This window comes from Sapajus apella, unplaced genomic scaffold, assembly GCF_009761245.1.
Source record: "Sapajus apella isolate SASKATOON/1434 unplaced genomic scaffold, GSC_monkey_1.0 scaffold91, whole genome shotgun sequence".
In the NCBI taxonomy this organism is placed as follows: Eukaryota; Metazoa; Chordata; class Mammalia; order Primates; family Cebidae; genus Sapajus; species Sapajus apella.
The window spans coordinates 3,459,643-3,469,608 of NW_022437031.1; the positions used below are offsets into that span (position 1 = coordinate 3,459,643).

The 9,966-nt window shown below is 39.3% G+C and overlaps 1 pseudogene across 1 annotated transcript; it reads left to right on the forward strand.

Annotated features, from left to right (window-relative positions):
• Positions 1 to 8,267: 8,267 nt before the first annotated feature.
• LOC116535040 lies at positions 8,268 to 8,784 on the forward strand (annotated as a pseudogene). Its single transcript, XR_004262019.1, has one exon. The product of XR_004262019.1 is annotated as a 40S ribosomal protein S24 pseudogene (transcript).
• Positions 8,785 to 9,966: the final 1,182 nt, after the last annotated feature.

The window sequence follows — 9,966 nt, forward strand, 5'->3', positions numbered from 1 at the left end:
AGTTTTCACCAACTCGGAGAAAGATTCTCACCTCTTTCATTCTAGACTGTAGACTTTTAGTGACGCGACTGAACAGCTACATAAGTTTTGGGATCAACCACTCCACTGATGACACATTATGTTATTCTTTTGAATAATGTTATCTCCAGGTTATCTGAGAAGCAACTATGCCAGAGCCAAAAGAAACCTTAGCAATCAGCGAGTTAAGCGCTCTAATTTTACAGATTAATGATGAAAGTTCTAAAATCAATCACACTGCAGATTAAGCCACAGAACATAATTATGCAACAAATCACTCCAGATCCTTGTATAGTAATTCAGGATATTTTAATACCACCTCTTTTCAGAAGCCTCCACACAGTTTTTCTCTGCCACACTGTTTCTATAGCATCCTGTGCAAATTTCTAGAAAAGCACCTTTCACACATAAGAGTCCCATTTACCTCAGATGGATCTCTCCTACTGCTGTGTATTTTTCAGAAATAGAGATCTCAGTATAATTTTCTATGAATACATATCATGTCAGGGTTAATGGCATAGGGTTCAAATAAGTGTCCAGTATGTATTGTTAAATTCAACCTCTCTATCAAAGACAGGAGATCCCCAGGGAACAGAGACTAGCGTAGGAAGTAACATATTTAACAATGACAGTAGGGGAAGGAAAAGCTCACTAGTCCCTCGCTTGCCTTGAAACCTGATCGCCTCTGTCTTCTGAAGCACTATAGTAACTGCTTAAGTGAAACACATTGGGGGCTGTACTACTTGTATATGTATACAGATACAGGTGCATGTGTTTGCAGACACACACACATTTGATGGGTGGTTGCTATAAGCCACAGCCCTAGCGTTTTAATTTTACAGTTGTAGACATATTGCTTTCAGCGAGTCAAATAAAAATGAATAGGCTTGAAGGTACTAACTCACACTGATCAAAATCAAAGGTAATCAGTTAATAAACCTGAAGCCACTTTATTTATTCATACTGATAAATATAGCAACCAAGCCGTACAGAATATGCACATTGACATCTCAGCTTTGTCCCCCAGTCGACTGTTTACTAGGAAAACTACATTACTTTTGAAAGTTTGTTTGGTGAATAAATATAATTTTTAAGTTGTAAGAGCTTTTAGAGACTGCTTAACTGTTGGAATTCGACCTGTTCGGGTGGCTGGCAAAATATTAAGGAACTGTTAGGGAAAGTTATAGATTATAGTCTCAAACCTTTTGGAAGGCCAAAAGGTTTTATTGGAACAGGTTGAAGGTTGAAGACAGCCAGTCCATTAAGTTAGGGAGAAGATAGGGACAGATAAGAGGCTTTCACAGTTTAGGCCTTTTTACCGAACATGATGCTCTAACCGTTCACTCATATATACTTTGGGCTGGATGGCCCTCTTAGGGGGAGATCAAAGGGAAATTACCCGTTAGTAATGTTTACTCTGGGCCCAGAACCGAAAGCTTTTATCATTTGTAAAACCACTTTTTTAACCGTGTTAATTATCCACAAATGTGTTACCTTAGAACCTCTGTTGTAAAATCTGACCAAATAAATGTGTGAATAAACAGGGAGTCTTGGTTGATTGGTTGCGTTTCACCCTGTGAAAGCAGCCAAAGCCATCCCTAGCCCACTTGAATCACTGTAATGGTGTGAGAGTGCATTTATTCATCTGTCGTTGAGTCAGGGTCCACAGGACAGACCTCCGCAGGTGGTGGTCAACGTCTTACTTACCAACTTGTATACAATATCTGAACTTTCTTTTCTATATCTCTTTGAAAGGGGTGACCAGCCTTTGCTTAAATATCTTGAGAGTTGTCTATGCTTCTCCCACCCTGCTAAAGCAGTCTATTCTATTCATTGACAGCTTAATAATCATTAAGTTCCTCACTGTGTTGAGCCAACTCTGTCTCTCTGTGTCTTCTATTCATGAATTTTGGTTCTTCTCTCTGGCACTCTCACCCCTTCCACTCTAAAATAGGCCTTGAGAGATCTTAGGGAAAGAGACTGTGGTCCATGAGGTTTATCTTCTTTAGTAACATGGTGGTCCTGGTTTCTCAGGGCTTCCTCTTTTGTATTTTAACAGATCTGTAGACCCTGAGGCAAAATCTTTCTCCATCCCTCTTCCATCAAAAATTATTTTCAGTTTCTTAAAGTCATCATTTGTAACACTTGTTCTTGATACACAAGGTACAATTTCCCCAGTTATTGCACGTCTTCTATCAGTTGCATTTTAAAGTGAGGCCTACATATTGATATTAATTCAAACTTCTTAAGTTTGTTAAAACTTGTTTTGTGGTCTAACATATAATCTATCTTGCAGAATGCTTCCTCTGCAGTTGAGAAAAATGTATGTTCTGCACCTGCTCAATGGAATGTTCTGTATATGTCTGTTAGGTCCATTGGTCTAGAATGTAGTTTAAGTCTGATATTTTCTTATTGATTTTCTGCCTATATAATCTTCCTGTTTCTGAAAGTGGGGTGCTCAAATCCCTTACGTGTATTGTTTTGCCATCTCCCTCGCTCTTCGATCTATTATAAATTTGCTTTATATATTTTGGTGCTCTAATATTGAGTGCATATATGTGTGTGTGTGTGTGTGTGTGTGTGTGTGTATAATTGTTATATCTTCATAATGAATTAACTCCTTTATCATTATATAATGACCTTCCTGGTCTCCTTTTACAGTCTGTGGTTTAAAGTATATTTTATATAATATGAGTATTGCTACCCCTGCTCTCTTTTGGTTTTCATTTTCAGTGATTTTTTTTTTTTTTCAGTTCATTCGCTTTTCTTCTGTGTTTCCTTACCAATTAAGTGAGTCTCTTTTAGACAACAGATAGTTGGGTCTTGATTGTTCATTCATTCCCTCTTTGTCTTTTGGTCCAATAATCTAATACATTTTCATTCAAGGTAATATTTGATAAATGAGAACTTACTACTATCATTTTGTTAATTGTTTTCTAGTTGTTTTGTAGATTATTTGTTCCTTTCTTGCTGTCTTATTTTGTAGTTAATTATTTTCTCTAGCGGTATGTTTTGGTTTCTTGCTTTTAAGATTTTTGTGTATCTTCACTAGGTGTTTGCTTTGCAGTTACCTTGAGACTTAAAAACTATTTTGTAATTATAATAGGTTATTTTAATCTGATAACAATTTGACTTTGATTACAAACCTCTATAATTTTACTCCAAATGCCCACCATTTAAATTTTTAATTGCTACAATTAACATATTTTAATATTGTGTATCCATTAACAAATTTTTGTAGCTCTTATTAATTTTTAAAGTTTTTCTTTTAAACAATATTAAAGATATAAGTGATTTACACACCACTATTACAGTGTTGAACTATTCTCAGCTTGAGGAGACGATGAAGAGGATGGTTAAGATAGTCTTGAATTGCCAATGGCACTTCCCCTCAACCATTCTTACAGAAACCATATGACAGAAATTTGTACACTTGGCAGAGGGAGAGGGCAGTTATTGTGAAATTTTGCATTGACCTCGGTTCTGACATTTCACAGCAGAAAGCAAAACTGAGCTGAACTCAATGCCCACCCATAGAGGGAGCATTCAGACTAGCCCTAGCCAGAGAATTGTGCAACTCAGTGGTCAGAATGTAAGTTCTAGCAAGCATAACCACTGTGGACTAAAGTGTTCTGGGGCCGTAAATAATCTTGAAATAAAATCTAGGTCACAAGGACTGCAAGCCCACGTGCTGTGCTAGATTCAGAGCCAGTGGATATGGTGACATGTGACTTACTGGGAAACTAGTCAAGTCAGCTAAGAAGTGTTTCTGCCACTCCTCTCCCAACCCCAGGTAGCACAGCTTGCATCTCCAAAAGACATCCCTTCTTTCTGCTTAATGAGCAGAGGGAAGAGTAAAGAGAATTTTTTACTTTCATCTTGGATTCCAGGTAAACCGCAGTAGAATAGGGCACTGGTCAGAGTTGTGAGACCCCTCCATTCCATGTCCTAGTTCCCAGATAACATTTCTAGCCACATTGGGCCAGAAGAAAACCCACTGCCTTGAAGAGAAAACCCAGTCACAACAGTACTCATCACCTTGTGAGACTCTGAGAAGTGCTGGCTTCAAATGAGACCCAACACATTCCCAGATGTTGTGCGTACAATGAAATACCCCTTCTGCTTGATAAATGCATAGGGAAAATAAAAAGGGACTTTGACTTGTATCTTAGGTGCTACTTTGACAACAGTAGGGTAGAGCAAAAAAAAATTTTTCTTGCAGTCCTTGATTCCAGGTTTTGGTTTTGAATAGCATTTCTAGACCTGTCCTGAAGAGTAAGTTTCAAACATAGCAGAATTTACCACAATCTGGCTGAAATGCCATTGGATTTTATATGGACATTGGTAGTGGCCTGGTAGCACTGGACCTCTGGTGGTGATGGACCAGGGGTGAAGCTCCTATGACTGTAGAAAAGGGAAGGAACAATAAGAAACACTGTGACCCGTGGTTTGAGGGCCAGAGCTCAGGCACACTAGAATAGAACACTAGGTAAGACTTCTAAGGTTTTGGATTCCAGGCCCAGATTCCTAGATGGCATCTCTGGAACCATCTGGGGCTTGAGGAAACTTGACACTCTGAAAAAGAGAACACAAGCCTAGCTGGTTTTACCACTTGCTGATTGTAGAGCCCTAAAGCTTTGAGCAACCATAGGTGGTAGCCAGGTAGTGATTACACTGAGTATTGGGCAAGACCAAGTGCTGTTGTGGCTTAAGATCTGATCCAGCATAGTTTCCATGGTGATGGCCACAGAGGTTCTTGTGTCACCACGTCCACCATTCCAGGCAGCTCAACACAGAAAGAGGCTTCATTTGTTTGGGAGGAAAGAAAACAAAAAGAGAATATAAGTATTTGCCTGATAATCCAGAGAATCCTAAAATAACTTATTCAGGAACATCAAGGTGATACCTCTATGAGTGTATAAAAATCACCACATTACTTGGCTCGGGGTACCTCTAATGCAGATACAGATTATATTAGAACACCCAAGTTCAACAAGTACCTGAACAGTCTTCCCAAAACGGATAAGTAAAAGCAAGCTGAGAGTATAAAGACTACAATAAATACCTAACTCTTAAATGTTCATATACTGACAAACATCAAAAAGCATCAAGACCATCCAGGAGGCCGGGCGCGGTGGCTCAAGCCTGTAATCCCAGCACTTTGGGAGGCCAAGGCGGGTGGATCACGAGGTCAATAGATCGAGACCATCCTGGTCAACATGGTGAAACCCCGTCTCTACTAAAAACTACAAAAAAAACTTAGCTGGGCATGGTGGCACGTGTCTGTAATCCCAGCTACTCAGGAGGCTGAGGCAGGAGAATTGCCCGAACCCAGGAGGCGGAGGTTGCGGTGAGCCGAGATGGCGCCATTGCACTCCAGCCTGGGTAACAAGAGCGAAACTCCGTCTCAAAAAAAAAAAAAAAAAAACCATCCAGGAAAATATGACCTCACCAAGTAAATCAGGAACTGAGAATTAATCCTAGAGAAATAGATACATGAAACTTTTTAGACAGAAAACAAAATATGAGAGCTGATAAGATGGACAAATAGGAATAGCTCTGGTCTGCAGCTCCCAGACAGGTGATTTCTACATTTTCAACTGTGGTTCCCAGTTCATTTTATTGAGACTGGTTAGACAGTGGGTGCAACCCATGGAGGGTAAGTAGAAGGAGAATAGGGCATTGCATTACCCAGGAAGTGCAAGGTGCCGGGGAACTTCTTCCCCTAGCCAAGGGAAGCCATTAGGGACTGTGTCATAAGGGACTGTGCTATCTGGCCCAGATACTACACTTTTTCCTTTTTTTTTTTAACCCACAGACCAGGGCCTTATCTCATGTGCCTACACCACTGGGACCCTGGGTTTGAAGCACAAGACTGGCGGCTATTCGAGCAAACACCAAGCTGGCTGCACGAGTTGTTTTCACTCCCTTGGAAAGGAGGCTGAAGCCAGGGATCCAAGTGGTCTCAATCAGCAGGTCTTGCTCCCACAGAGACTATCAAGCTAAGAACTATTGGCTTAAAATTCTCGCTGCCAGCACAGCAGTCTGAAGTCAACCTGGGATGATCAAATTTGGTGGGTAGAGAGGCATCTGCCATTTCTGAGGCTTCAATAGGAAATTTTTCCCTCACAGTGATAACTTGTCAGCATGGCAAAGTGTCTGGGGCCAGACAGCCTCTCTAAATTCCTCCTCACAGGGCACCACTGAAAGAAAGGCAGCAGCCCCAGTCAGAAGCATATAGATAAAACTTCCATCTCCCTGGGACAGAGCACCTGGGGGAAGGGGTGACTATGGGCACACCTTCAGCAGACTTAAACCTTCCTGCCTGCCAGCTCTGAAGAGAGCAGCTGATCTCCCAGCACAGGACTTGAGCTCTGTTAAGAGACAGACTGCCTCCTCAAATAGGTCCCTAAACCCTGTGCCTCCTCAGTGGGAGACAACTGCCAGCACGGTTTGACAGACCTGTCATACAGGAGAGCTCTGGCTGGCATCAGGTGAGTGCCCTTCTGGGACTAAGCTTCCAGAGGAAAGAGCAGGCAGCAATCTTTGTTGTTTTGCAGACTCTGCTGGTGATACCCAGGTAAACAGGGTCTGGAGTGGGCCTCCAGCAAACTCCAGCAGACCTGCAGAACAGAAGCCTAACTGTTAGAAGGAAAACTAACAAGATAAAAGCAATAATATCAACATCAACCAAAAGGATGCCCACAGAAAAGCCACATCCAAAGGCCATCAGCATCAAAGATCAAAAATAGATAAATGCACAAAGATAAGGAAAAATCAGTGTAAAAATGCTGTAAATTCCAAAACCCATAATGCCTCTTCTCCTCCAAATGATTGCAACTCCTCCCCAGCTAGGGAAGAAAACAGAACACAGAATGAGTTTGATTAATTTACTGAAGTAGTCCTCAGAAAGTGAGTAATAACAAACTCTTCTAAGCTAAAGGAACATGTTCTAGCCCAATGCAAGGAAGTTAAGAACCTTGATAAAAGGTTACAGGAACGGCTAACTAGAATAACCGGTTTAGAGAAGAACATAAATAGCCTGATGGAGCTGAAAAACACAGCACAAGAACTTTGTGACACATACACAAGTATGAATAGCCGAATCAATCAAGCAGAAGAAAGGATATCAGAGATTGAAGATAAACTTAATGAAATAAAGCTTGAAGACAAGATAATAGAAAAAATAATGAAAAGAAAAAACAAAGACTCTAGATGTATGGGACTATGTGAAAAGATCAAACCTATGATTGATTGGTGTACCTGAAAGTGACAGGGAGAATGAAACCAAGTTGGAAAACACACTTCAGGATATTATCCAGGAGAGCTTCCCCAACCTAGCAAGACAGGCCAACATTCAAATTCAAAAAGTACAGAGTACACCACTAAGATAAGACTCGAGAAAAACAACCCAAGACACATAATCGTCACATTCTCCAAAATTGAAATGAGAAGAAAAATGTTAAGAGCAGCCAGAGAGGAAGGCCAGGTTACCCACAAAGGGAAGCACATTAGACCAACAGTGGATCTCTTTGCAGAAACCCTACAAGCCAGAATAGAGTGGGTGCTAATATGCAATATTCTTAAAGAAAACAATTTTTAATCCAGAAATCGTATTCAACCAAACTAAGGTTCACAAGTGAAGGAAAAATAAAATCTTTTACAGACAAGCAAATGCTGAAAGATTTTGTCACCAACAATCTCCCTTACAAGAGCTTCTGAAAAAAAAGTAATCAATATGGAAGCGAAAAACCAGTACCAACCACTGCAAAAACATACCAAAATAAAAGATCAATGACACGATGAAAAAACTGAACCAACTTATATGCAACATAAACAGCTAGCATGATGATGACAGGATGAATTCATACATAACAATATTAAACTTTAAATGTAAATCGATTAAATGCCTCGATTAAAAGACACAAACTGGCATATTGGATAAAGAGTTAAGACAAATCAGCATGCTGTGTTCAGGCGACCCATCTCACATGCAATGACACACATAGGCTCAAAATAAAGAGATGGAGAAATATTTACCAACCAACGGGAAAGCAAAAAAAAAAAAAAAAAAAAAAAAAAGCAGGGGTTGCAATCTTAGTCTCTGATAAATGATAAAACTGGCTTTAAACCAAAAAGAATCAAAAATGACAAAGAAGGGCATTACCTTATGAGAAAGGGATCAATTCAACAAGAAGAGCCAATTATCCTAAATACATATGTACCCAGTTTTTTGTTTTTTGTTTTTTTTTTTCCTCCCCGGCTGTGTAAGGATAGGCCGCCATCATGAACAACACAGTAACTATCCGCACTAGAAAGTTCATGACCGACTGCTTCAGAGGAAACAAATGGTCATTGATGTCCTTCACCCCGGGAAGGCAACAGTGCCTAAGACAGAAATTCGGGAAAAACTAGCCAAAATGTACAAGACCACACCGGATGTCATCTTTGTATTTGGATTCAGAACTCATTTTGGTGGTGGCAAGACAACTGGCTTTGGCATGATTTATGATTCCCTGGATTATGCAAAGAAAAATGAACCCAAACATAGACTTGCAAGACATGGCCTGTATGAGAAGAAAAAGACCTCAAGAAAGCAACGAAAGGAACGCAAGAACAGAATGAAGAAAGTCAGGGGGACTGCAAAGGCCAATGTTGGCGCTGGCAAAAAGCCGAAGGAGTAAAGGTGCTGCAATGATGTTATCTATGGCCGTTGTGGATTTTTCACAAGAAGCTTAATAAACTAAAAACTTTCATGTGTCTGGTTGTTTGAAAAAAAAAAAAAAATACATATGCACCCAATACAGGAGCACCCAGATTTATAAAGTGAGTTCTTAGAGACCTACAAAGAGACTTACACTCCCACACAGTAATAGTGAGAGACTTTAATACCCCATTATCAATATAAAACAGATCAATGAGACAGAAAATTAACAAGGATGTTCAGGACTCAAACTCAGCTCTTGACCAAGCAGGCCTAGAAGACATCTACAGAACTTTCCACCTCAAATCAAAAGAATATACATTCATCTCAGCACCACATAGCACTTACTCTAAAATAGACCACATAATTGAAAGTAAAATATTCCTCAGCAAATGCAAAAGAATGGAAATCATAACAAACAGTCTCTCATACCACAATGCAATCAACTTATGAATCAGGATTAAGAAACTCACTCAAAACTGCACAACTACATAAAATTGAACAACCTGCTCCTGAAAAACTACTGAGTAAATAACGAAATTAAGGCAGAAATAAGGAAGTTATTTGAAACCAATAAGAACAAAGACACAACATATCAGAATCTTTAAGATACAGCTAAAGAAATGTTAAGAGGAAAACTTATAGCACTAAATACCCACATCAGAAAGCAGGAAATATCTAAAATCGACACCCTAACATCACAACTAAAGAAACTAAAGAAGCAACAGTCAACAAATTTAAAAGCTAGCAAGAGACAAAAAATAACTATGATGAAAGAAGAATTGAAGGAGATAGAGACACAAAAATCTTTCAAAAAAATCAATGAATCCAGGAGGTGGTTTTTTGAAAGGATTAACAAAATAGACCACTAACTAGTCTAATAAAGAAGAAAAGATAGAAGAATAGAATAGACATAATAAAATATGATAAAGGGGATATAACCACTCATCCCACAGAAATACAAACTACCATCAGAGAATACTGTAAAAACCTCTATGAAAATAAGCTAGAAAATCTAAAAAAAAAAAAAAAAATTGATAAATTTCTGCACATACACCCTCCCAAGACTAAACCAGGAAGAAGTTGCATCCCTGAATAGACCAATAACAAGTTCTGAAATTGAAATATGGGACCTAATTAACCAAAGGCCTTCTGCACAGCAAAATAAACTATCATCACAATAAACTGGCAATCTACAGAATGGGAGAAAAATTTTGCAATCTATCCATCTGACAGAGATGTAA